Raw genomic sequence first — 27935 nt, forward strand, 5'->3', positions numbered from 1 at the left:
GAGGTGCGAGCGCCCGTTCCCGGGCCTGCTCACACGCTGCAGGCCGCAGGCCGCTGTGGCACAGGGGGGGCCCGGCTCTGCCCGAGCCCCGGCTAGTTTGTGATCTCCCCCTCCCCCCCCCCCCCCCCCCCCGGCCCTGCTCCCGTCTCCTGACGGACAGACTCTGGGACACTGTGTCATTCCCCGGTCAGACCCTCCCCGGGACGCCTGGTGCAGGCCTCTAAAAGCGGATGCGCGGCTCAGACGCACTTCGATAAATGGGGACGGATTGTAACTCTCCTCAGGGTCCGGGGAACAAAGCCGGGCCGAGGGACTTCAGAGAAGTGCGCGCTGCGGCCGGCAGGGGGCGGTGTGGGACCGCGGACGCCGAGGGCCGCTGGGGCGGAGATGCTGACTTGGGACCGGTCCAGCCCCAGCTCCCCGAGCCCCAGCTGCACCATGAGGGATCTCCGGGGAGCCCTCCGTCCGGGACCCACTGAAGGAAGGCGGCTGGGAGCGAACGCCTGTGCGCGCGGTGCGGGGGCGGGGATCGCGGCGCTCTCTGCCCGGGCTCCGAGCCAGAGCTGCCCGCGATCCCGCCTCTCGGAGCCTCGGTCCCTCCTCTGTGAACTCAGCGGACAGAGGCTCCACGGCCCCCCCAGCCCTGAATCCGCACCGAGCGATCGGGGGGGGGGCAGGGAAAAGGGGGTTTGGGCACACTAAGTGAGGAGGAGTTGTGCTGAGTGTGCAAGTACAGAGCGGGAGAGACCCGGCAGTGCCAGTCTGAAAGCGAAAGATAACTCCGTGCTCCTCAGAGTGCTCCTCCTCCCTCTAAGGAGAAGAGAGGGAAAAAGAGAAAGAGAAAAGGAAAGGACAGGGAGAGAAAGGAAAGAGACCCTGTGCTCCTGTGAGTGCTCCTCCTCCCTCTTAGGAGAAGAAAGAGAAAAAGAGAAAGAGAAAAGGAAAGGATAGGGAGAGAAAGGAAAGAGACCCTGTGCTCCTGTGAGTGCTCCTCCTCCCTCTAAGGAGAAGAGAGGGAAAAAGAGAAAGAGAAAAGGAAAGGATAGGGAGAGAAAGGAAAGAGACCCTGTGCTCCTGTGAGTGCTCCTCCTCCCTCTTAGGAGAAGAGAGGGAAAAAGAGAAAGAGAAAAGGAAAGGACAGGGAGAGAAAGGAAAGAGACCCTGTGCTCCTGTGAGTGCTCCTCCTCCCTCTAAGGAGAAGAGAGGGAAAAAGAGAAAGAGAAAAGGAAAGGATAGGGAGAGAAAGGAAAGAGACCCTGTGCTCCTGTGAGTGCTCCTCCTCCCTCTAAGGAGAAGAGAGGGAAAAAGAGAAAGAGAAAAGGAAAGGACAGGGAGAGAAAGGAAAGAGACCCTGTGCTCCTGTGAGTGCTTCTCCTCCCTCTAAGGAGAAGAGAGGGAAAAAGAGAAAGAGAAAAGGAAAGGATAGGGAGAGAAAGGAAAGAGACCCTGTGCTCCTGTGAGTGCTTCTCCTCCCTCTTAGGAGAAGAAAGGGAAAAAGAGAAAGAGAAAAGGAAAGGATAGGGAGAGAAAGGAAAGAGACCCTGTGCTCCTGTGAGTGCTTCTCCTCCCTCTAAGGAGAAGAGAGGGAAAAAGAGAAAGAGAAAAGGAAAGGATAGGGAGAGAAAGGAAAGAGACCCTGTGCTCCTGTGAGTGCTTCTCCTCCCTCTTAGGAGAAGAAAGGGAAAAAGAGAAAGAGAAAAGGAAAGGATAGGGAGAGAAAGGAAAGAGACCCTGTGCTCCTGTGAGTGCTTCTCCTCCCTCTAAGGAGAAGAAAGGGAAAAAGAGAAAGAGAAAAGGAAAGGATAGGGAGAGAAAGGAAAGAGACCCTGTGCTCCTGTGAGTGCTTCTCCTCCCTCTAAGGAGAAGAGAGGGAAAAAGAGAAAGAGAAAAGGAAAGGATAGGGAGAGAAAGGAAAGAGACCCTGTGCTCCTGTGAGTGCTTCTCCTCCCTCTTAGGAGAAGAAAGGGAAAAAGAGAAAGAGAAAAGGAAAGGATAGGGAGAGAAAGGAAAGAGACCCTGTGCTCCTGTGAGTGCTTCTCCTCCCTCTTAGGAGAAGAAAGGGAAAAAGAGAAAGAGAAAAGGAAAGGATAGGGAGAGAAAGGAAAGAGACTCGGTGCTCCTGTGAGTGCTCCTCCTCCCTCTTAGGAGAAGAAAGGGAAAAAGAGAAAGAGAAAAGGAAAGGATAGGGAGAGAAAGGAAAGAGACCCTGTGCTCCTGTGAGTGCTTCTCCTCCCTCTTAGGAGAAGAAAGGGAAAAAGAGAAAGAGAAAAGGAAAGGATAGGGAGAGAAAGGAAAGAGACCCTGTGCTCCTGTGAGTGCTTCTCCTCCCTCTAAGGAGAAGAGAGGGAAAAAGAGAAAGAGAAAAGGAAAGGATAGGGAGAGAAAGGAAAGAGACCCTGTGCTCCTGTGAGTGCTTCTCCTCCCTCTTAGGAGAAGAAAGGGAAAAAGAGAAAGAGAAAAGGAAAGGATAGGGAGAGAAAGGAAAGAGACCCTGTGCTCCTGTGAGTGCTTCTCCTCCCTCTTAGGAGAAGAAAGGGAAAAAGAGAAAGAGAAAAGGAAAGGATAGGGAGAGAAAGGAAAGAGACTCGGTGCTCCTGTGAGTGCTCCTCCTCCCTCTAAGGAAAAGAGAGGGAAAAAGAGAAAGAGAAAAGGAAAGGATAGGGAGAGAAAGGAAAGAAAAAGGGAAAGATAACTCCGTGCTCCTGTGAGTGCTCCTCCTCCCTCTAAGGAGAAGAGAGGGAAAAAGAGAAAGAGAAAAGGAAAGGACAGGGAGAGAAAGGAAAGAGAAAGGGAAAGATACCCGTGCTCCTGTGAGTGCTCCTCCTCCCTCTCAGGAGAAGAGAGGGAAAAAGAGAAAGAGAAAAGGAAAGGATAGGGACAGAAAGGAAAGAGACCTTGTGCTCCTGTGAGTGCTCCTCCTCCCTCTAAGGAGAAGAGAGGGAAAAAGAGAAAGAGAAAAGGAAAGGACAGGGAGAGAAAGGAAAGAGAAAGGGAAAGATACCCCGTGCTCCTGTGAGTGCTCCTCCTCCCTCTCAGGAGAAGAGAGGGAAAAAGAGAAAGAGAAAAGGAAAGGATAAGGAGAGAAAGGAAAGAGAAAGGGAAAGATAACTCCGTGCTCCTGTGAGTGCTCCTCCTCCATCTTAGGAGAAGAAAGAGAAAAAGAGAAAGAGAAAAGGAAAGGATAGGGAGAGAAAGGAAAGAGAAAGGGAAAGATACCCCGTGCTCCTGTGAGTGCTCCTCCTCCCTCTTAGGAGAAGAAAGGGAAAAAGAGAAAGAGAAAAGGAAAGGATAGGGAGAGAAAGGAAAGAGACCCTGTGCTCCTGTGAGTGCTTCTCCTCCCTCTAAGGAGAAGAGAGGGAAAAAGAGAAAGAGAAAAGGAAAGGATAGGGAGAGAAAGGAAAGAGACCCTGTGCTCCTGTGAGTGCTTCTCCTCCCTCTTAGGAGAAGAAAGGGAAAAAGAGAAAGAGAAAAGGAAAGGATAGGGAGAGAAAGGAAAGAGACCCTGTGCTCCTGTGAGTGCTTCTCCTCCCTCTAAGGAGAAGAGAGGGAAAAAGAGAAAGAGAAAAGGAAAGGATAGGGAGAGAAAGGAAAGAGACCCTGTGCTCCTGTGAGTGCTTCTCCTCCCTCTTAGGAGAAGAAAGGGAAAAAGAGAAAGAGAAAAGGAAAGGATAGGGAGAGAAAGGAAAGAGACCCTGTGCTCCTGTGAGTGCTTCTCCTCCCTCTAAGGAGAAGAGAGGGAAAAAGAGAAAGAGAAAAGGAAAGGATAGGGAGAGAAAGGAAAGAGACCCTGTGCTCCTGTGAGTGCTTCTCCTCCCTCTTAGGAGAAGAAAGGGAAAAAGAGAAAGAGAAAAGGAAAGGATAGGGAGAGAAAGGAAAGAGACCCTGTGCTCCTGTGAGTGCTTCTCCTCCCTCTTAGGAGAAGAAAGGGAAAAAGAGAAAGAGAAAAGGAAAGGATAGGGAGAGAAAGGAAAGAGACTCGGTGCTCCTGTGAGTGCTCCTCCTCCCTCTTAGGAGAAGAAAGGGAAAAAGAGAAAGAGAAAAGGAAAGGATAGGGAGAGAAAGGAAAGAGACCCTGTGCTCCTGTGAGTGCTTCTCCTCCCTCTTAGGAGAAGAAAGGGAAAAAGAGAAAGAGAAAAGGAAAGGATAGGGAGAGAAAGGAAAGAGACCCTGTGCTCCTGTGAGTGCTTCTCCTCCCTCTAAGGAGAAGAGAGGGAAAAAGAGAAAGAGAAAAGGAAAGGATAGGGAGAGAAAGGAAAGAGACCCTGTGCTCCTGTGAGTGCTTCTCCTCCCTCTTAGGAGAAGAAAGGGAAAAAGAGAAAGAGAAAAGGAAAGGATAGGGAGAGAAAGGAAAGAGACCCTGTGCTCCTGTGAGTGCTTCTCCTCCCTCTTAGGAGAAGAAAGGGAAAAAGAGAAAGAGAAAAGGAAAGGATAGGGAGAGAAAGGAAAGAGACTCGGTGCTCCTGTGAGTGCTCCTCCTCCCTCTAAGGAAAAGAGAGGGAAAAAGAGAAAGAGAAAAGGAAAGGATAGGGAGAGAAAGGAAAGAAAAAGGGAAAGATAACTCCGTGCTCCTGTGAGTGCTCCTCCTCCCTCTAAGGAGAAGAGAGGGAAAAAGAGAAAGAGAAAAGGAAAGGACAGGGAGAGAAAGGAAAGAGAAAGGGAAAGATACCCGTGCTCCTGTGAGTGCTCCTCCTCCCTCTCAGGAGAAGAGAGGGAAAAAGAGAAAGAGAAAAGGAAAGGATAGGGACAGAAAGGAAAGAGACCTTGTGCTCCTGTGAGTGCTCCTCCTCCCTCTAAGGAGAAGAGAGGGAAAAAGAGAAAGAGAAAAGGAAAGGACAGGGAGAGAAAGGAAAGAGAAAGGGAAAGATACCCCGTGCTCCTGTGAGTGCTCCTCCTCCCTCTCAGGAGAAGAGAGGGAAAAAGAGAAAGAGAAAAGGAAAGGATAAGGAGAGAAAGGAAAGAGAAAGGGAAAGATAACTCCGTGCTCCTGTGAGTGCTCCTCCTCCATCTTAGGAGAAGAAAGAGAAAAAGAGAAAGAGAAAAGGAAAGGATAGGGAGAGAAAGGAAAGAGAAAGGGAAAGATACCCCGTGCTCCTGTGAGTGCTCCTCCTCTCTCTTAGGAGAAGAGAGGGAAAAAGAGAAAGAGAAAAGGAAAGGATAGGGACAGAAAGGAAAGAGAAAGGGAAAGATACCCTGTGCTCCTGTGAGTGCTCCTCCTCCCTCTAAAGAGAAGAAAGAGAAAAAGAGAAAGAGAAAAGGAAAGGATAGGGACAGAAAGGAAAGAGAAAGGGAAAGATACCCTGTGCTCCTGTGATTGCTCCTCCACCCTCTTAGGAGAAGAGAGGGAAAAAAAGAAAGAGAAAAGGAAAGGATAGGGACAGAAAGGGAAAGGGAAAGATACTCTGTGCTCCTGTGAGTGCTCCTCCTCCCTCTTAGGAGAAGAAAGAGAAAAAAAGAAAGAGAAAAGGAAAGGATAGGGAGAGAAAGGAAAGAGACCCTGTGCTCCTGTGAGTGCTCCTCCTCCCTCTAAGGAGAAGAGAGGGAAAAAGAGAAAGAGAAAAGGAAAGGATAGGGAGAGAAAGGAAAGAGAAAGGGAAAGATACCCTGTGCTCCTGTGAGTGCTCCTCCTCTCTCTTAGGAGAAGAAAGAGAAAAAAATAAAGAGAAAAGGGAAGGATAGGGACAGAAAGGGAAAGGGAAAGATACCCCGTGCTCCTGTGAGTGCTCCTCCTCCCTCTTAGGAGAAGAGAGGGAAAAAGAGAAAGAGAAAAGGAAAGGATAGGGAGAGAAGGGAAAGGGGAAAGAGAAAGGGAAAGGGAAAGAAAAGGAACCTGAAAGAGAGAGAGAGAGAAAAGGAAAGGGAAAGGGAAAAAAAGAGAAGAGAAAAGGAAAGGGAAAGAGAAATGGAAAAAGGAAAGGGAAGAAGAAAGAAAAGGAACCTGAGAGAGAGAGAAAAGGAAAGGGAAAGGGAAAAAGAAAAGGAAAGGGAAAGAAAAAAAGGAAAGGGAAAGAGAAACAAAAGGAATGAGAAAGAGGGAAAGAGAAAGGAAAAAAAAAGGAAAAAAAAAAGGAAAGAGGAAGGAAAAAGGAAAGAAAAAAGAAGGGTAAAACAAAAGGGAAAGGGAAAGAAAAAGAAAAGGAATGAGAAAGGGAAAAGGAAAAAAAAAGGAAGGAAAGGAATCTTTTGATTTACCTTATGGAACTGAAATCTTTCCCAAACATTTATTCACTTGTACAGCTAGTGAGTAGTGGAGAGAGCAATGGACGGGGACTAGTCTTCCTAAAGTCATATATATGACCTCAGACCCTTACTAGCTTTTTGACTCTGGCTGTCACTTAAACCTGTCTGCCTCAGCTTCCTCATATGTAAAATGAGTTGGTGAAGAAAATAGCCACCCACTCCAGTATCTTTGCCAAGCAAAACCCAAATGGAGTCAGAAAGGGTCGGTCTGGGCGAAACAACACAAAGCTCTGCCCCCAGGGTCTAAATTGCTGGCCACTTCAGAGGAAAGTTAACTCTGAATCTCTCCCTCTGGAGCATTCCAAATTCTCCTTTATAGTGGAGATAGGGTTTGACTTAGAGGCAAAATCTGGTGTTCAACTCTCTGACACTATCTGTGCTTTGCTCTGCTGAGTCTTACTCTTTTGATCTGTAAAAGTGGGATAGTATCAATCTCACAGAATTGTAGTGAGGCTCAAATGCGACCATGTGTGGATGTGAAATTTCCTAGAAATATTAATTACTGTTATTTTGATTTTTTTTAATGGTGCTTATATGTGAGGTACACAGCAAAGCTTTGATTTGGGACTTGGAATTTTCAACTCCATTATCACTCGATGTACAAGTGAATAGCCATGAAATTAATATCTGGGGAGCAGAGAAGAACTTAAATCAAAATGGAAAACAGGACTGAGGGGGCTACTCTGTATTAGGCTGCATTGACAGGCAATGTGGAGTAATGAACTGAAGGCTGAACTTGCAACAGGATGACCAAGAAGGGATGCTCATCTTAGACTCTGTGGGATTCTGGGCAAGAGGATTAACCTCTTTGGGCCTCAATTTCTCATTTATAAAATGGTCTTATTAATACTTTTAGTAGAATTGTTGTGAGCAGCAAACGACATAATGGTATGAAAAACAATTTGCAAACCTTAAAGTCCTGTGCAAATGACTTCACTGCTGTGACAAAATGGTTATGGAAAGAAGTTAGAGGGTGAAAAACTTCCAAGTCAGTAGATTTCTTTGATCTGAAGTGGAAGGCTGAGTTTGCAAATTTTTGTTTTACAATGCAATTTTTTGGACAGCTCCTTTACTTGGAAGTTAGCTTGTTTTTGATCTTTTGTAGGGGTCAAGACTTTTCTTTTATCTTCCCAAATTTCTTAACCAATACCCTAGTCAAAACCCACACTCCAGTTTCAGAGTTGCCTTTTGACTTCTGCCTCTTCCTTCAGTCCAACCCACTGTAAAGCCCTCTTAGATTTTTCTCCCTATCATCTCCCACAGGCATCTTCTTGGAAATAAGAGAATCCCTTCTCTACTTTGAACCCTCTTCACCTTCTACCTGGACAATTCCAATGTTCTCCATGATAATTTCCCTATGTTAGCCTCTCCTCTCTTTAATGTATTCTTCCTTTAATTTTCCAATTTTCCAAAGGCACCATTTGAATCATCTCACTCTTCTACTAACACTCTTTCTTGCAACCAAAGGATTCACAAACTCAACATGCCCTTTCTTCTCTTTGCATTTTCATTCCCCCAGAGTCTTAGAATGCAGTCTGATTTTAATTTAGGTGATCCTGATCATTCACTTAAACTCTCAGAGATTCTGTTTCTTTACCTGTAGAATTGGGATGATATTTACAAACTGTAAAGCAGAATATAAATATATTCTTAAGTCATAGAATGAAGCATTTATTAAGCACTTACTGTGCCAGTGAAAAAGGCTACATACAAATAGAAATTCAGGATGCTGCCTGCTTTCACAAAGAGCTCAGATTCTAATGGCTCTGACAATACATATGGAAGATTCTAACTGCAAGTCAAATGGAAAAGTCCCGTAGTCTAGGGTGAAGGGCTAAATTAGAAACAGAATTGGTGGTCTGGGGCCATCAGAGCAGGGCCCTTATGACAGATAGGCCTATCTGTCTCTTGGTGGAGTTGATTAGCAGTTATTATGGGTCATATTTAGCATATGGGATACTCAAGGAGGACTAGCACTTCTACTGGGAAGCTTTATTGAGACCCTTTTCAGGATTGCTCATTTACCTTTGATGTTCATCTTCTTACCTGTGGCTCTAAGAAGCTGTAAGATGTGTAGTAGCCATATTGAAGTAAACTCATCTTGGTATGTGGGCTAAGTTAAGTTGAGAATAATTGACAGGCTTCAAACCCATCCATTAGAGAGGTATTTACCATAAGCACGTGGAGGCTTCCTCCAGTGGAATAGGTGGATGAGAACGATTTGTTCCAGTGGCCATGAAGGCTGCTGAAGCAAGTGTTATGGAGCTATTAGAGTTTGGCCAAGAGCAGTCACTGCATCCTGAACCATTGCTGGTCATTTTGACTTTGTCCTACCACTGGACTTCAATGACTGTGGAAGAGAGAGAGTGAAGCTGATGATTTTGTGCAACTCTATCTCACTGAAATTCAATTCAGGCACAACCTGTGATATCTCATCAGTCCTCTTATCCTATCAGATTGGCTAAAATGATTGAAGGAGAAAGTGACAAATGTGGAAAAATCGGGGCACTAATTCAGTTTGTGGTACTGTGAACTGGTCCAACCATTTTGGAGAGCAATCTGGAATTATGTCAAAAGGGTTGTTAAATGCCTATGCTCTTTGACCTAGCAATACCACTACTAGGTCTATTTCCAAAAATGATTAGGGGAAGAGGAAAAGAACATGTGTGTTCTAGAATATTTATAGCAGCTTTTTTTTGTGATGACAAAGAACTGGAAATTGTCGGAATGCCCATCAGTTGGGAAATGGCTAACAGATGATGGTATATGATTGTGATGGAGTGCTATAAGAAATTATGAGCTTGTTGATTTCAGAAAAACATGATTAGACTTGTGTGAAATAATAAAAAATAAAATGAGGAAAACCAAGAGAATAATGTATATGGTAACAGCAATATTGTTTTAAGAACAATTTTGAGTGACTAAGTCATTTTGACTATTATAAATATATAAATTAACTACAAGGGATATGTGAAGAAAGATGCTATCTGCATCCACAAGAAGAACTGATAAGTAGGAGCATATAGGTATGATTTTACATTTTATTTATATGAAATATATATATGTTTATATATATATATACAAAATATGTGATATATACACATTTGTGTTTATTAATGGCCATCCTAGGAGAGGGATGGAAGAAAAAAATTCACATGATAAATTTATTACATATTTAAAAGAAATAGCAAATAGTAAATAATAGATTTGCAGTTTCATGTGCAATCATCTTTTTATTATTTTACTGTGTTATAGAAATGCTTGTTTTATTTCATAAAAAATTTCATAAAAATAAAATCAATTAAAGTTTAAAAAAAGAAAAAGAAAATAAAGGATAAACAACAACACTGAGGAATCTGGCCCCTCTTTCTACAATTTCTGCCTCTACAATGTTTCTCTCTGGGTGTGTGGATTTTTGCCTGTTTTTCTTTTTGCTTTCAGAGAAAGCATCTATAGGCAAACCGTTCGTAATAATACTCACGTTGAGAAACATAACATCATAACCAATATGGCCCTGGGTACAACACTGTAGTCCTTGGGACTCTGATTTTCTCATCTGTATAGAACATGAGGATGTTGGATTGGATAATCTCTGAGATTCCTTCTAACTTCAAATGAGAAGTTCTTAATGTGTATGTGTATGCGGTGCGCACCATGATTGATTTTTTTGACAAACTGGGGAAGCCTATGACTGGACCTCTTCTTAGAATAATGCTTTTAAATAATTGGAGAAAATGTTAAACTTCAATCAAAGGGGAATGAAAATAGATCATTTTCTTCCCATTCAAATGAATAGATCCCTTGAAATCTCTCCATGAATGCTTTAGAGATCCATAGACACCCAGTTAAGAACCTCTGCTCTAAATCTAAGATCCTATGATTTCAGTAACTTTCTGCAGGTTTTTATTATATTCTAGGAACATAATTTATAGGATATCTGAATCTCTGAATCATGAAAAATCAAGACATGAAGGGAAATTTGAGAGCATCTTTTCTGACTTCCTTATTTTAAAAATTAAGGGCCAGAATGAGGACCTACAGCTTATAACTTGGAGCTCCAAGCTGGGCTTGGCTGAATAAGTTGATCTCTTTCATGATGTCCAGAAAGGACAGCAGAGGAAATCAGACACAGCTATTGAAAGGCTCCTTTTATTTTCCTGTAAGACCAGCTCTCTTCAAAGGCTGATTCCAGTTTTAAAATAACCTAATCCTTAATGCTTTTTTAAAAAAATCAATTTTATTTTATTTTTTTGTTTCAAATTCTTTCCCTCCCTCACCCATTAAAAAGGTAAGAAATAAAAAAGCCATAACCAATATAAAATCATGCAAGGCAAATTCGGTAATGGCTACCCCTTCTTCATACTCTCATCTCATCTGCAGAGTCTTAAACCATCAGAAAACTGGCCTATGGAGATTTTTTTCTTTTGAAAGTCCCTTTATATTTAAGCTTTCATTTTCCAGTTACTTTGTCATTATACATAGTTGTTAAAGCTGAGAAAACTGTATGGGTCTGGTGGAAACCTGTGGATCTTCCCCACTCCACGTTGGACTTTTGTGAGAAGCACTGACCATTTAATCTTTTGTTTTCTCCCATTATGGAGCGCTGGAGTGTCATTTAGAAAGTTGCTGACAGTTTGTCCTCTCAATATTTCACTGTCTTTCTTAGATTTCCTTAATCCTACACAGAAGAAAAAATTCTTATACTAGAGAAAGCAATGGTTTCTGGGAGCCAGGGACATAATTAGAATGGGGCAACTTTTTTTTTCAGGGTACTAAAAATAAGTGGATTCTAATGGCACTTGAAGCATAACTAATGGCACAATGGATAGAGAGTTGGGCCTGGAGTTAGGAAGGTTCATCTCCTTGAATTCAAATCTGGCCTCAAACACTAACTAGATATGTGACCCCCATATCCTTATCCTAATAGTTTCTAGAGCAAGGGGAAAGCTTGGCTTAAAATGAGTGAATAGCAAAGGGATCATAGAAAATTATAGCGTCATAGATTTAGTACTGGAAAGGTTCCTAATGGTCCTTGAGTAAGACCTCCATCCTCATTTGACAACAACCAGTGCTCTTTTTAGTGATTGAATGCCTTCACCTTGCCAACGAGGAGCCTGAGAGTTGAAGTGACTTGCTTAGAGTCTTAGGGTAAGTCAGTAGCAGAAAGGACTGAAAACAGATCTCTTTCCTGCCAGATAGAGCTACAACTAGAAATTCTGATGCCAGTGGCCAGAATTAGAAATGATCTTTTACATAATTTGGGAGATTTGGAAAGACATCTGATCTCAGGCTTCAAGAGATCCCATCTCACTCTTCCAGGGAGGCAAAGATCTTGGAAAATATGAGGCTGCTGCCATGAGGGAATAAAATGGAGCTGCTAAGAATTTACCTGACCTCTGGCAATATATGGATATCTGTGGAGGGGGAAGAAGTATGCTGCCTGGAAGCTTCCTACTAATTATTCTTATGAAATAATTATACAATTTTCTTGTTTCTGTTTCCTGAGGGAGACAAGTACTATTTGTGACTGCAGTATTCAATATTATCTGATTCTTTGTGATCCCATTTAGGGTTTCTTGGCAAGGATTCTGGAGTAATTTTCTATTTCCTTCTCCTCATTTGACAGATGGGGAAACTGAGGCAAACAGTAACTTGTTCAGGGTCATAGAGCTAGAAAATATCTGAGGCTGGATTTGAACTCAGGGAGATGAATCTTCCTGACTCTAAGCCCAGCACTATATTTATTGTGCCACTAGATGCTCTTCAAAGTGCTATTAGAATCATCTAACTTTTAACACTGAAAAAAAATCATAATTGCCCCATACTAATTATATTCTTGCCTCCCAGAAACCATTGCTTTTTCTTCCTTCCTCCCTTCCTCCCTTCCTCCCTTCCTCCCTTCCTCTCTTCCTCCTTTCCTCCTTCCCTCCCTCCCTCTCTTTCTCTCTTTCTCTCTTTCTCTCTTTCTTTCTTCCTTCCTACTTATTTTTTTCCCCCTCTGAGGCTGGGATTAAGTGACTTGCCCAGGATCACACAGCTAGGAAATGTTAAGTGTCTGAGATCAGATTTGAACTCCAGTCCTCCTGAATTCAGGGCTGGTGCTCTATCCACTGCGCCACCTCGCTGCCCCTTTTGCTCCTTATTTTAAAATTTTTCAATAGCACTTTATTTTCCCAAATGCATGTAAAATAATTGTCAACATTCATTTTTGTAAGACTTTGTGTTCCACATTTTTTCTTTCCCTCTATTATCTCCCCCCTTCCCAAGACAGCAAACAATCTGATATTGATTAAATATGTGCATGAATATTTTTTCTTTAGCATAGAATTATGGAAAGCTAAGAAAGACAATGAGATATTGATAGGACAAAATATCAGATAATTTTTGAATAATGCTACTTACTTCTCTTGGGGGAGAATATGAATATTGGTTTATAGAAAGTGTTAAAAGCCTCCATAATAACAATATGTTGTTCAAACCACAGACTTCCCAAGCTAATAGGAAATTTACAGAGTAAAACAGCTCCTAATAGCATATAAATCTGGCTAGTATTCAAGACATCCAGTTTATTTTTGTTTGTTTTGCTGTTTGGCAAATGCAGAATGGATTATGGCTCCTTTCTGTTTCAATTTAATCAGATGATTAGTGGTATTAGTGTTGACAACCTCTTGTATGCTACCTACTTGGCTTGCCTTTTATTCCAGTTAACTCAATTCTACAATTATTTATTAAGTTCCTAGGTTATGTCATACATACACTTAGTCTTGGAAATATAAAGACAGATAAAACAAGAATACTCCTTGCCCTCAGGAAACATATTCTACTAAAGAGGAAGGGCTATAATATGTATACAGAGAAACAAACACATACAAAATAATGAAATTCAAAATGTAGAGAAATCAGGGAATTGTCTAGACTTAGTAACTAGGGAAATTGAGGAAAGGAGAATTAAGGAGGACTCCAATGTTTTTAGCTTGGGTGATAGGATAGTAATGGTGGCTTCACTAAAGCAGGAATATTGGAGGAGAACTGTTTTTTGGGGAAATAATCTTGTTTTAGGTCAGTTGAGTTACAGATATTTGTGGGTGACATTGTGTAGCAATGGATTTCAGGAGAAGTGATATAGCTGGGAATTATCTATGTAGGTAATTTGATTTTATGGGAGCTGATGAAATTTCCAAGGATGAGAATTTGGAGAGAAAAGACCAAGGATAGAGAGAAAGGTACTTAGTGAATGGGAGGAGATGAAAATTCACCAAAGAAGACTGAGAATCAATGTTCAGAGAGGAAGGAGGAAAATCCCAAATTTCATGGAAGTCATTGTATCCAGGAAGAGGGTTGCTTTGGTAATAAGGAATCTACTTGCTTCTTTCTGATGTCATCTTGTAAACATTTGTTTTTAATGCTTTGATTTTGGTAACTTTTAATGTCAAAGTAAACTGAGGCAGTGATGAATGGAATTGCTACCACACCACCATTCTTTGTTCTGTTGGGCTTTTTCTTTACTGTGTTCACTATGAACAATACGATGGATCTTAGGAAATATTGTATGCACATATGGAGAAGGGGGATAGTTAGTTTAGGAAATTCTAGGTTATCCTTGTAATTTCTATGGCTCTATCCTCAATGTCAACTTTTTTTAAATATAACCTCAGAATACACTTTAAGTTATGTTGCAACAAGAATGAGCAACGAGATAGCTCATTTCCCTGTATAAAATTTACTGAGAAAAAAATCCTTCTTATTAGATTTTGTGCCCTGCTTCGGGATTGAAACAGAGGCCTGGGTAGATGTTTGCTGGATCCTTTTCTATATTTCTGACTGTCTAGATGACAGAATTGAAGTGGTGTTGGTGAATAGGAGCTACATCAGAAGGACTGAAATTTCTGGGAGCTGGTGAATTTCTAATAGTGACAACTCTTTTAAGCATCTTTGGAAACATTGACATTGAGACAGATAAACTCAGATTGTAATTCACCTCAGGGAACTTGCTGTCTCCCCCAACTTGGTGCTCACCCTCAAGCTGGCATCCAGGAGGGGGGGGTTTCAGACTAGGTCAAATGTCATGGAAAACCATCAAGATGAGAGCCAACAAGTTGTAAATCATGAGCCGGTTCCTTAGCGTATTGTAATTCTGTCCAAGGAAGATTAATACAATTAAGGAATCAACACTCAGAAAGTATCAGAGGTATTTTAGTCATGCTTTACGTGTTCAAAGGTATTATCGAACTGAATATTAACTCCTTAAAATGACATAAAATTATAGTAATGAAGTGAACCAAGTCAGAGAAGTGGCAACAATACAGAATTTATTTTAAAATATTACTTAAATCATTCTCAGAAGTTACAATATCTTTTCTTTTGAAAACATAAAGAAAAGACCTTTAGAAGTGATTGTTACAGGAAAAGTTATTTTGACAATTTTCTTCCCAGCTCATACAAAGACTTTATTGAAATAGAACCAAAATAATTGATCAAATCAATTCTCTTCTCTAATTTAGGCACAGCATTATTGGTCTTGGTTGGCCCCAGCTGGACTTCTTGGTTTGACCCCTGGAAGAGCAGGCAATGAAATCTTATATGCCAAATCAATTTTCATAATTGCCTCAGCAGTAGAAACCTTTGATAAAGTTGACAAATTTGGGACTGATAGAAAATCTGAAATTGAAATTATTCTTTAAGGGCTTCAATCTTTTATTCTAATTTAATAATGACAAGAATTTGGTTTCAGAATTCAGTTTGTATGGGTGCCATTTTAGATGGAAGGCCATCAAAAAGGTAAAAGTATTCCATATAGAATTGGAAAAAGAATAGATGCCCATCAATTGGGGAATGGCTGAACAAGTTGCAGTATATGAAGTTAATAGAATATTATTGTTCTATAAAAAATGATGAACAAGCTGAATTTAGAAAGGCCTGGAAAGATTTACATGAACTGATGCTGAGCAAAACAAATAGAATGAATACATTGTACATAATAAGAGCAAGAATGAGTGAAAGACTTGGTTTTTCTCAGTGGTTCAGTGATTCAAAGAAATCCCTTTGGACAGAAAATGTCATCTGCATAGAAGAAGAACTGAGGAGACTGAATGTAAATCAACACATGCTGTGTTCACTTCTTTTTTCCTGTTTTTTAATCTCACCCATGGGTTTTCCCATTTGCTCTGATTTTTCTTCCCCAACATGATTCATAAAGCAATGTGTGTTAAAATAAATAAAAATAAAATGAAAATTTTAAAAAAGGTATGGCTTTAACAGGTATGAGGCTGTAAGGAAAGGTACTATAGATATAAAGACAGAATAACTCCAAAGTACCTTAAATTTTCTAAAGCCAAGTTTCCTCACCATTGAAATTGAGATATTAATTCTTAACTTCCCTACATCACTGGATTGTTATGAGATCAATAGGGATAATGGATAATAGTAAATCACTTTATGCATATGTTATTATCAGTAATAATAAGTAGCATTTGCTTGGAAAATCTTTATATGTAGTATTATTATTTTGAATTTTTCTGTCATTGGGTGGGGAAAACTGGATATTGATATTTGAAAGTGAAAGGGCATTTTTATATAATAGTTTGATGGCACTGCATCCATGAATTTGTCTAGAAATGCTTTTTATATAATAATTTATAGTCCAAACTTTGGAACCTGGAGAACTATTTAATATATGTGGTTTTTTTTCTTATTTTAAATAAGTCTCTGGTGATAAAAATAAAGAGGCTATTATAGGATTGTATTTTGAATTCCTTGATAATCTTATTCTGATATCTAGAAGTCCTTAAAATATATTTTCTCCCCTCACTGGTAGTTTTTGTTCTTAATATGTCTGAAGCCTCAAAGTACTCATAAATATAAGTTTTCTTAGAATTATATTTTCCTCTTATTTGAGTTCCATGAAAATTCTTTTTTGATGCTTCAGTGTGGTTTAGAGAGGTTTTGTAGGGGTCTTGAAGGTTATACTAAAAATTGAAGGACAATTTCTGACCTGATCTAATACCAGAAAGGTCTCTAGTTGGTGTCTGAGAGAAGACTGTGTATGTCTGCTTTTCATTGATCAATTCAGTTTAAAAGACAACTGTCTTAAAGTAACAGGCAAATAAAAGTATGTATGTATAGAATTCTTTTGCATAATATATATTAATATATATATATATATATATATATATATATATATATTTGTGTCTAATGATAGTGTAGTGCTTGGAAAGATGGCCTCAAAGCCAAGAAAACAAGGGTTCAAGATCCTGCTCTGACACACTGATTCATGTCATCTCTCAGGGGTGCTCTAGAATCTATAACTGGTAGAGATGGTTCCACTCTGCATTGGCAGAGGATCTTTCTTCTTCAAAGAGCTCTCTCTAAACCAGTGAAGTCACACATCCAGCTCTTATCTCCATCTAGAATTCAACATGTCAGTTTTGTCCAATGGTCAATTAGTTACCATACACGTTGAGAAATAGAAACCGTGCTAACATTCTTACTAAAAATATTACCAGAGAGCCTAAAGAATGCAATGAAATAAAAGCATGTATCATAGGTTTATGTCCAAAGGGAACAAGTAGTATAATTTTATGAGTTACTTGATCATCTGGTCTTATTATACTTAAACTGAATAAATGTCAACAAGATGTGAAAATAATTTTAGTTTACATCTCAACCTTCATTCAATTCAATTCAATACCAAAGTCTTTCTTAAGTATTCTTTTTAGATGCTTTGGCTGCACAAACTAAAGGGAAAATAGCATTTCCTTTCAAGGAGCTTATATTCTCTTAATTAATTGTAGATGAAGAAGCAGAATTCTTTGAAGAAGTTGCCAAGATCATGTGATCTAAGGCAGCATATATTTGGATATTAGATGATTTCAATCCAGGAATAGTTATGAAGCAGATACTAATAACTTAGCTGGAAAATATGGTTGAGAATGAATAAATAAAAGAGGTTACTGACCTTATGTCTGTATGTACTGAAGATTCTCTTTAAGAAGAGTATTGAAGGTGCTGGATACTCTTGGAATAACAGAATAGAGAGATAAATAGAAACAAAAATAGATAGATAGACAGACAGACAGACAGACAGACTATATCTCAAGAGAGGGAAGCCAGGTAGATAGAATGCCAGATCTAGAGGCAGGAACACATGCAAATTTGGTCTCAGACAGATACTAATTATGTGATGTTGGGCACACTTAACTTTGCATGACTCAGTTTTCTCATCTATGAAATGATCTGGAAAAGGAAATGGCAAATTACTCCAATATCTTTGTTAAGAAAACCCTAAGTGGCATCATGCAGAATTGGACATAACTGAAACAATCAAAAAAAAGTATCTGAAGAGAAAAGAAGACATTAGTGACATGTACCAGTTATTCCAGGATCTGCTACCTCAAAGTAGGTAAATTATTGAGAATCAAGAGAAAAGGTAAAAGTCAATGTTAAATGGGAAGGCTGGTGAGAAAATACTTTGTATGAATAGATTAAAGCTAAAGAGACCCATTTAAACTAATGCTCAATTATGAAAAAAAGGAAAGTGCATAAAACTCAGGACCAATAATTTCAATTTCTCAGGAAAAAATTGTCAGTACAAAATAACAACCACCATAAAAAATTTGAAAGAGACTAGAAACAATACTAGCTGCAAATTTAGTCTCAATAAAATGGAGAGAGATGGCAAAAAGTGGGATTTTACTTTAGCTCATTTGCAAAATACTGTAGAGAAGTATGATGTGAGATTCCAAGCAATATCATCTCACCAAGAAGCTGATTGAATATAAAATCAGTTGGCAGAGGGCTTGACATGAACTCCAGCTAACCCATGTCATAATAACAACATGTCAGTGATCACTTAGGTAGAGCTTTCTAGTTTGTAAAATGTTTTATATGCATCATCTCATTTGAGTCTTACAATAACCTTGTCAGATAGGCTGATATTGTTCCCATTTTTCAAATGAGAAAACTGAAGTTCAGAGGAAGTAAAGCAGCATTTGAAATCCTCTAATCTCTGTCTACACCATACTAATTCTCTCTTGGTATCATGAAAAGAATAGTGAAATAAGCATTTTGTTCTACTGAATAAAACACTTTCACAATTGATAAAAGAATCTATGTAGCAGGATTACATTTTGCTTAATACTTTTCAGTCAATTGTATGACTATTAGATGGAAAAAAAGCATTTTTGGTCACATCTATCATAAAATCTTGCATAATTTTAAATACAGATTTGAGATAGTTTGTTTAAGAAATATTCATTTTGTTCTGTGAAAGCAAATGCTTTTTAAAAAAATAAGTGAATAGTGAGGGTGAGAAGGGCAAGCTAAGATGGTGGAGAGAAGCCAGGAAGTTGCCTGAGCTGCCCCAGTTTCCCTAAGAAACCACATTAAATCAAGTGTCTAAAAGACTTGTCACTAGAGTGACAGAAAACACAAAATTAAGGAGTGAAACGATAACCAGCCCAAGAAAAGTTAGAAAGTCTTCAAGAAAGGTCTGTCTCAGTAGGGTAAAAGGAAAGTGCAATCCAGAAAAGGTAGCATCCATGCAAGTCAGGAGGAAGCCTTTAGCACAGAACATATCAGTAATAAAAATTCCTTCATCTGGGATTAGCAGGCTAGTGACATAACAATCCAGCTATGATGCCCTCAGCTTCAGCACAGAAGGCAAATTGCCCACTCCCAATCCCAGGGGCAACCCAACAGCCCAGGTATGAGTAGATCAGGCCATCTTAGTACAGTGGGCAAACCACCAACCCCAGAGGCCTCAGTGTAGAAAGTCAATGGCCAAACCACTGTAGCCCACTGCAAGAAGCTTGATACAGTGCCCCATGTACCTCAGGAACAAAGTACAATATAAAAAATGAGCAAAAAAACAAAAAAAGGAGTTCTGACTATAGAAATTTACTATGACAACAGGGAAGATTAAAGCACAAGTTCTTAAGAAGAGGACAACAGTGTCAAAATGCCTACATGTGACACTTCAAAGAGTAATATGAATTGGGGTAAAGTCCAAAAAGTTCTCTTGGAAGAGCTCAAAAAGGATTTTAAAAATCAATAAAGAGAAGAAAAGAAAAAATAGAATTGGCCAATAGAAAAAAAGAAATTCACTGTAGAAAGCAACTCTTTGAAAAGCAGAATTGGGAAAATGGAAAAGAGCTAACAGAAGAAAATAATTACTTAAAAAATTTTCATGAGGGTAACACAAATATCATCAGGTAGGATTATACCAGGATGCAAGGTTGACTCAATATTATGAAAACTATCAGCATAATGGGCCATATTAATAATTGGTTTACAAATCATATTATTTTCTCAACAGATGCAAATTTTTTTTAGAAATACTGCAACAATTCCTATTAAAATATTAGAAAGCATAGGAATAAATGGAGCTTTCCTGAAATGCTAGGTAATATTTATCAAAAACTATCAATAAACATTATCTGTAATAGGAATAAGTTAAAAGTCTTCCTCAAAAAACCCAATGTGAAATAAGGATGCCTATTTTAACCTCTATTATTCAATATTGTACTAGAAAATGTTAGCTGTAGAACGAGGAGACAAAACCATCACTCTTTGCAGATGTTATGATGGTATACTTATATAATCCTAGAGAATCTACTAAAAAACTTCTTAAAATGTATAATTACAGGATATAAAATAAATCCATATAAATCATCAGCTCTTTCATATATATATATATTTATATATACAAATCATACACCTCCCCCCACACATAAACATATAAAACCAACAAAGCTAGGCAGTAAGAGATAGAGAAATTCTATTTAAAATAATTGTAGCCAATATAAAATATATGGGACTTGTCAATATTTTGCCAAGACAAACCCAGGAATTATATGAATAAAATTACAAAACACTTTTCACCCAGGTAAAATCAGATTTAAACAACTCAAAAAAACATTAGTTGCTCATGGGTAGACTGAGATAAAGTAATAAAAATGACAACTCTACCTAAATTAGTTTGCTTTTTCAGTGCAATACTTATTTTTTGCAACAATATTCATTAGGGAAAATGATTTATAATATCCTTTCTGTTTAAACTACCAAAATAATTTTATAAAACTAGAAAAAAATCACAACACAATTCATATGGAAGAAAAAAAAAGGTCAAGATGTATACATTATTTAGATGTAAAGGCTGATATCAATAGCAAATTAGGAGAGCAAGGAATAGTTTATCTGTCAGATCTTTGGAGAAGGAAAGAAATTATAACCAAATGAGATGAAAAGCATTACGAAATACAAAATGGATAATTTTGTTTACATTAAATTTAAAAAATAGCTTTGCACAAACAAAGGTATTGCAATCAATATTAAAAGGAAAACAGAAAGATGGGAAACAATTTTACAATGTTTCTGATAATGTTCAAATTTCTAAAATATGTAGAAAATGGAGTCAAATTTATAAGAATACAAGTCATTCCCCAAATGATCAAAAGATACAAACAGTCAGTTTTCAGATGAAAAGAAAATTAAAGCTATTTATAGTATGAAAAAAATGTTCTTCATCACTATTGATTAGAGAAATCCAAATTAAAAGTATTCTTAGGTATTACCTCATACCTATTAGATTGGCTAATATGATAGAAAAGGAAAATGATAAAATTTGGAGATGTGGGAAAATTAGAACACTAAGACCTTGTTGGTGGTGTTATGAACTCTTCCAATCATTCTTGAGAGCAATTTGGAACTATGCCCAAAAGATTATAAAAATATACACACCCCTTGAACCAGCAAGACCACTACTACGTCTATATCCTAAAGAGATCATAAAAAAGGAAAGGAACCTACACATGCAAAAATATTTATAGCAACTCTTTTTGTGGTGGTAAAAATTGGAAATTAAGGGGATACCCATCAAATAATTGAGAAATAACTGAGCAAATTGTGGCATATGCATGTAATAGAATAATATTATGCTGTAAGAAATGATGATCAGGTTAAAAAATATGGAAAGACTTGCATGAATTGATGCTGAGTAAAGTGAACAGAACAAGAACATTATACTCAGTAACAGTAACACTGTGTGATGATCCATATTGATTGACTTAGTTCTTCTCAGCAATACAATGATCCCAGACAATTCTAAAAGACTCATGAGAGAAATTGCTGACTACATTCAGAGAAAGAACTATGGATTCTAAATGCAAATTAAAGCATATTGTTTTTACTTTTTTGTTTTTCTGTAGCTTTTCCATTTGTTCTTTTTCTTCTTTCACAACACGACTAATGTGGGTATATGTTTCTATGATTGCGTATGTATAACCTACATCAGACTATTTGTTATCTTGAAAAGGGGAGAGAAGGGAGGGATGGAGAAAAGTGTAAAACTCAAAAATTTTATAAAAATTAGTATTGAAAACTATCTTTACATGTAATAAAAATAAAATACTGTTTACAAAAGTTAATAAAATTAAAAGTTGTTTGGATTATTAAGATAAAAATTTTAAAATAATAGAAAAGATAATGGTGGGTGTTTTTACTCAATTGAAAAAAACAGGCAATTGAGAAAAATTAGTATGACCAGGCTATTATCTCTTTATTATATAGCATATATATTATATGATATATATGTATATATATAATTATTGTATTAAGAGATATTATATCTTATTTATATATATATACATATATATATATATATATATATATAATTTTATCTTTTTATTATTATCTTTGAGAACCGAATGGATTGGTGTTTAGAGAGCTGACTTTGAAATTATGAAGACCTTAGTTCAGAGACTGACTTTGATATATGCCAGTTATACAACCCTAAGCATATGACTTAGTTTTCTCTCAGTGTAACTCTCTTTGACTACTGGTTTTTGATAAAGTACAGACTAGCATTGGCTGAAGTGTTTTTCTTGCACAGGAATTTCTCATAGCCAATGTTATTTCAGGTCCAATCTATTACTTATATTATCTTTTGAACATGTTCCATGCTTGTATTAAAGGCTATATTTGATGAAAACACAATACATTGTAGTTTGGGAACTGGAAGTTATTCTAGAGGTAAAATTATTTTTACAAAAGAGGAAACTGGCCCCCAGAGAGGTCGCCTTACTCCAACCTAAATGGTGTGCAATAAAACTGAGATTCATATCCAGGTCCTTTCGATACAAAACTCTTTCCTCTGTGAATGAGCATGCTTCCACAGATGTGGGTATGGAGGTATTTGTTTAACAATTTATTCAGTATTGAAATCAACTGAGGCTTAACAAAGCAACATGTTTGATAGTGTTACGATAGATTCCCTATTGATAAGATTCTCCTGATGGTCTTCTTTGTTAACATTTTACTAATTAATTGCAGGAAAAACTTTCTCAGTGGAATAGTGCACTAACTAAATATATTTTCCACAGTAGAAACCAATGGGATGAAAAATGCCAGCTGCCCGTTAATAACAAGAGCAAATGTTATCACACAAAATGTGTTTCAAATATCTTTTTTTGAACCTTTTAACAACTATCCTATGAAGTAGACAGATAACACCACCCTCTTTTTCAAATGAGAAAGTTGAGATTTAGAAAGGTTCATAAGTCTCTCCATGATTAAGCATTTAACTAATGTGAAAGGTGAGATTGGGACCCCAATCATCCTAATTCCAATTCTGATAAATCAAATATTATGCCTTAATGCCTTTCACTTTATCAATCAACCAATAATTCATTAATCCATCCTAATAAATAAGCAAACATGAATCATTTATTAAATTCCTATTGTCTTCAGAGTAATTAAATGTGGGGGAAGACAGGGAAGTTTGGAAAGACAACGGCCTTTTCCTTATAGTGTTTACATTCTTGAAGAACAAGATATATACACAGAAAATTATAATATTTAAAATTATATAAAAAGTTCATTGGACAGTTGTAAATAAAAAAAGTTCTCTGTGTCTTTTGGGAGTAAGGTTGTTAATGACTGAAAGATCAAAAAAGGCATATGTATATATCCTTTATATGCATGTGTGTATACATGTATGTCTTTTATAGACATATATGTGCATATACACATAACCAAAAGTTTATTCATTCACTTTCTTTTTATTTATTTTATTTGTATAAATGCATATGCATATGTATACATATATGCATGTGTATATGTCAATCACTGTGCTATATGCTAAGATACAAAGACAAAAATAGTTTCTCTTTCATTGGAAAAGACATTTTATGTATATATATACATATATATATACATATAAACATAAATCCTTTATGTATGAATAGGGACTAGATTTGTGATCTTTCTGGTAGAAGAAATTCCTTCTGGTTGAAGAAGTTCTTCCTGAAGAGAAAACTTCCTCTAGTAGCATAGGTTAGAATAAACAGGAAATAAGTTATTCTCTTTTTTTTATTATTTTGAATTTTTTTTCACAGTACATATGCATGAGTAATTTTTTTATAATATTGTCTCTTGTATTCATTTTTCCAAATTATTCCCCCTTCCCTCCACTCCCTCCCCCCGATAACAGGCAATCCCATACATTTTACATGTGTTACAATAAAACCTAGATACAAGATATGTGTGTAAATCCCATTTTCTTGTTGCACATTAAGTATTAGATTCCGAAGGTATAAGTAACCTGGGTAGATAGAGAGTAGTGCTAACAATTTACATTCACTTCCCAGTGTTCCTTCTCTGGGTGTAGTTATTTCTGTCCATCATTGATCAACTGGAAGTGAGTTGGATCTTCTTTATGTTGAAGATTTCCATTACCATCTGAATATATCTTCATAAAGCATTGAAATGTACAGCGATCTTCTGGTTCTGATCATTTCACTCAGCATCAGTTGATTTAAGTCTCTCCAAGCCTCTCTGTATTCCTCCTGCTGGTCATTTTTTACAGAGCAATAATATTCCATAACCTTCATATACCATAATTTACCCAACCATTCTCCAACTGATGGACATTCATCTTCCAGTTTCTAGCTACAACAAAAAGAGCTGCCACAAACATTTTGGCACATACAGGTCCCTTTCCCTTCTTTAGTATTTCCTTGGGGTATAAGCCCAGTAGTAATATGGCTGGGTCAAAGGGTATGCACAATTTGATAACTTTTTGGGCAGAGTTCCAAATTGCTCTCCAGAATGGCTGGATTCTTTCACAACTCCACCAACAATGTATCAGTGTCCCAGTTTCCCCACATCCCCTCCAACATTCATCGTTATTTGTTCCTGTCATCTTAGCCAATCTGACAGGTGTGTAGTGGTATCTCAGAGTTGTCTTAATTTGCATTTCTCTGATCAGTAGTGATTTGGAACACTCTTTCATATGAGTGGATATAGTTTCAATTTCATCATCTGAGAATTGTCCTTTGACCATTTATCAATTGGAGAATGGTTTCATTTCTTATAAATTAGGGTCAGTTCTCTATATATTTTGGAAATGAGACCTTTGTCAGAACCTTTAACTTTAAAAATATTTTCCCAATTTGTTACTTCCCTTCTAATCTTGTTTGCATTAGTATTGTTTGTACAGAAACTTTTTAGTTTGATGTAATCAGAATCTTCTATTTTGTGATCAACAATGATCTCTAGTTCTCCTCTGGTCATAAATTCCTTCCTCCTCCACAAGTCTGAGAGGTAGATTATCCTCTGTTCCTCTAATCTATTTATTATCTCCCTCTTTATGCCTAAATCATGGATCCATTTTGATCTTATCTTGGTATATGGTGTTAAGTGTGGATCCATATCTAATTTCTGCCATACTAATTTCCAATTTTCCCAACAGTTTTTTCCAAATAATGAATTTTTATCCCTAATGTTGGTATCTTTGGGTTTGTCAAAGATTAGATTGCTATAGATGTACCCTTTTTTGTCCTTTGTATCTAATCTGTTCCACTGATCTACCGGTCTATTTCTTAGCCAATACCAAATGGTTTTGGTGACTGCTGCTATATAATATAGCTTTAGATCAGGTACACTTAGACCACCTTCCTCTGACTTTTTTTTCATTAGTTCCCTTGCAATTCTCGACCTTTTATTCTTCCATATGAATTTTGTTGTTATTTTTTCTAGGTCATTAAAATAGTTTCTTGGGAGTCTGATTGGTATAGCACTAAATAAATAGATTAGTTTGGGGAGTATTGTCATCTTTATTATATTCGCTCGGCCTATCCAAGAGCACTGAATGTCTTTCCAATTATTTAAATCTGACTTTATTTTTGTGGCAAGTGTTTTGTAATTTTTCTCATATAATTCCTGACTTTTCTTTGGTAGATGGATTCCCAAATATTTTATACTCTCAACATTTGTTTGGAATGGAATTTCTCTTTGTATCTCTTGCTGTTGCATTTTGTTGGTGGTATATAAAAATGCTGAGGATTTATGTGGATTTATTTTGTATCCTGCCACTTTGCTGAAATTCTGAATTAGGAAATAAGTTATTCTCAATGATGACTGTGCTAGAAGCAGTGTCAATGTCATTACTGAGGATGTGTCAAGTTAGTCAAGGAAGTTCTTGAGGGAAGGGAAGGCTAACAGATGGGGAACCTGAGTATTGTTATATGAGTAACTCTAAGGTATTAAGAGATCCAGAGGTAGGGTAGATCTTGGTTCCACTGGGTGGCTTCTGTGTAGAGAATTTATGACAAGAAATTACACATGATGGAGTGGGGAAAGGTTATAGTCTTCATGAAGGGATGGAGCATCAGACCTCAAAATATAGCTCCATTTCATTTTCCTAGAAAAATATTTTCTAAACATTGGAGTGTCTCAAAAATGTAAATGATCACTTATTGGACTCAAATCTTCCTGGTTCCAAGTCCAGGAATTTATTTATTGGGCCATGTAGCTGCCCCAAGAGAAGAGGACATTTCTGCTATATGAATGGTACTTCTGGGGCCTCCCTCTCTCTTTCCCAGGCTCTTGTCTCTTCAGCCCCCTCCAGCCGGTGTGCTTGGGGTGCAAGCTCTGCTCTGGGATCACCTCTTCTTTGAGGTAATCCATATCTCAGAGAGGGGACTGGCCCATCAATCAATAAGCATTTATTAGACACTTACAGTGTGCCAAGCAATTTATCAAGAGCTGGCTGTTCAAATAAAGTGAGTTCATCTCTGCTTTAAAGTGTTCATAGTAGAATGTAGGAGATAGCATGTATAAATTGAGCTACAAGGTAGCTGGGAAGTTCAATAAATTGTAAGAATAAAACTCTGGACTGGATGACAATGCCCAGGGCTTTGGAGGTTATGAGAGAAGGATATAGGGCAAGTCTCAGAGGATCTTAGTTGTTTGGTATCATGAAAGAGTTTTTGAAATTATATTTCAATGTAGGAAATGAGTTTGCAAGAGTAGGGGCTTGAAGATTTATCAAACTTAAATAATTTGAGATTTAGAGATAAAAAGTCAATGACTGATATTACTCTCTTTACTTGGAAGTTATGCTTAACCAAGATTGGTTTTGTTTCTGTTTTCCCGGTGATGTGGATTATGAAAGGTTTTTTTTTTTTGTTATGGTTCAAGATTTCTGATAAATGAAATCATAAGAGACATTGTGTGCAGGTAAATAGAAAAGTATGAAGTCTCCATTTTCCAGGGCTTAGTTAAGAATACCATTTCCTAGCTTTTCTCTGTGTGACCACCAGATATATCGACTTTAAGCACTAGTAAAGCTCTGATTGATTACTGCTGCACTCAGATTCTTCTGCAGAGGATTGCTGTGATGAGGCTAGGTCCAAAAGGGAAGGGTCAAAATTGGCAAAGACCAAACTTTTAGAAATTGCATGAGCCTCCCTGGATATACCCTGGGGCCAGAGACTAAATGTTAGAGAGCTTTGTGACTTGGTTTATACAAGTCTCATGGAAAAAATGCATTTGTACATCAGCTCTAAATTAGTATGTGAAGTAATGTGAAGCATTCATGAGAAGCTAATGAGATCATTAATGTTCCTGAGAATACAAATTTATCAGGGGCTACATATACTTTAGAAAAAGATATCTTTGGAGAAAACATTGAATTACCTAGTGGTAGAAATATTTTTCTCTTGTCAGAAGTTGTGAATTCATTCTCTTGTAAAACTGCTGTGTAGAAACAGGAAGATTATGGTAGGGCAGAGTGTGTATGTGGTAGAATCGTTGCCGTTAGAGAGGAAATAGAGACAAAATGATGTGGAGTCACAGCTTCATTACCCTGGTAATGTCATGAAGTATTTTTCCTTTTCTTCTTCATGTTTCCTAATTCTAATTAGATACAAATCCCCATTAGCTTCCTTTGAATTAGACATTAGTTTGTGAGGAAGTGTTGATTTGGGGGAAAATAGTCTTTTTGTTTTTATGGCATTAGTTGATTTCCTTTCATTAAAATGGGGCAGGATGAGTTCTGAACTTTGTCATTATCAGAAATATAATTTTCTTGTCTTCAAACATTAAACACTGGTAATATAAATAATGTGACTTTGAGAGTCTAATGTGGAGAAAACAATCATTTTGGATTGCAAATATGTTATTGAACCTTAATGACAAATTTGGTTTGGTTCAACAAAATTCAACAAATATTTATGAAGGGACTTCAATGGCACTTTGTATTCTAGTGAAACAGGCCCCCATTTTGTTTTTACTGCTGTCACTATAACCACTACTATCACCACTATCACCTCCTCTACCATTACTCTTCCCATCTTTCTACCTTCATATAGGCTTTCCCCCGTCTAGAATGTTCTCCTCCTTTGCTTTAATTTCTTGGGAAC

This window comes from Sminthopsis crassicaudata, chromosome 3, assembly GCF_048593235.1.
Source record: "Sminthopsis crassicaudata isolate SCR6 chromosome 3, ASM4859323v1, whole genome shotgun sequence".
NCBI lineage: Eukaryota > Metazoa > Chordata > Mammalia > Dasyuromorphia > Dasyuridae > Sminthopsis > Sminthopsis crassicaudata.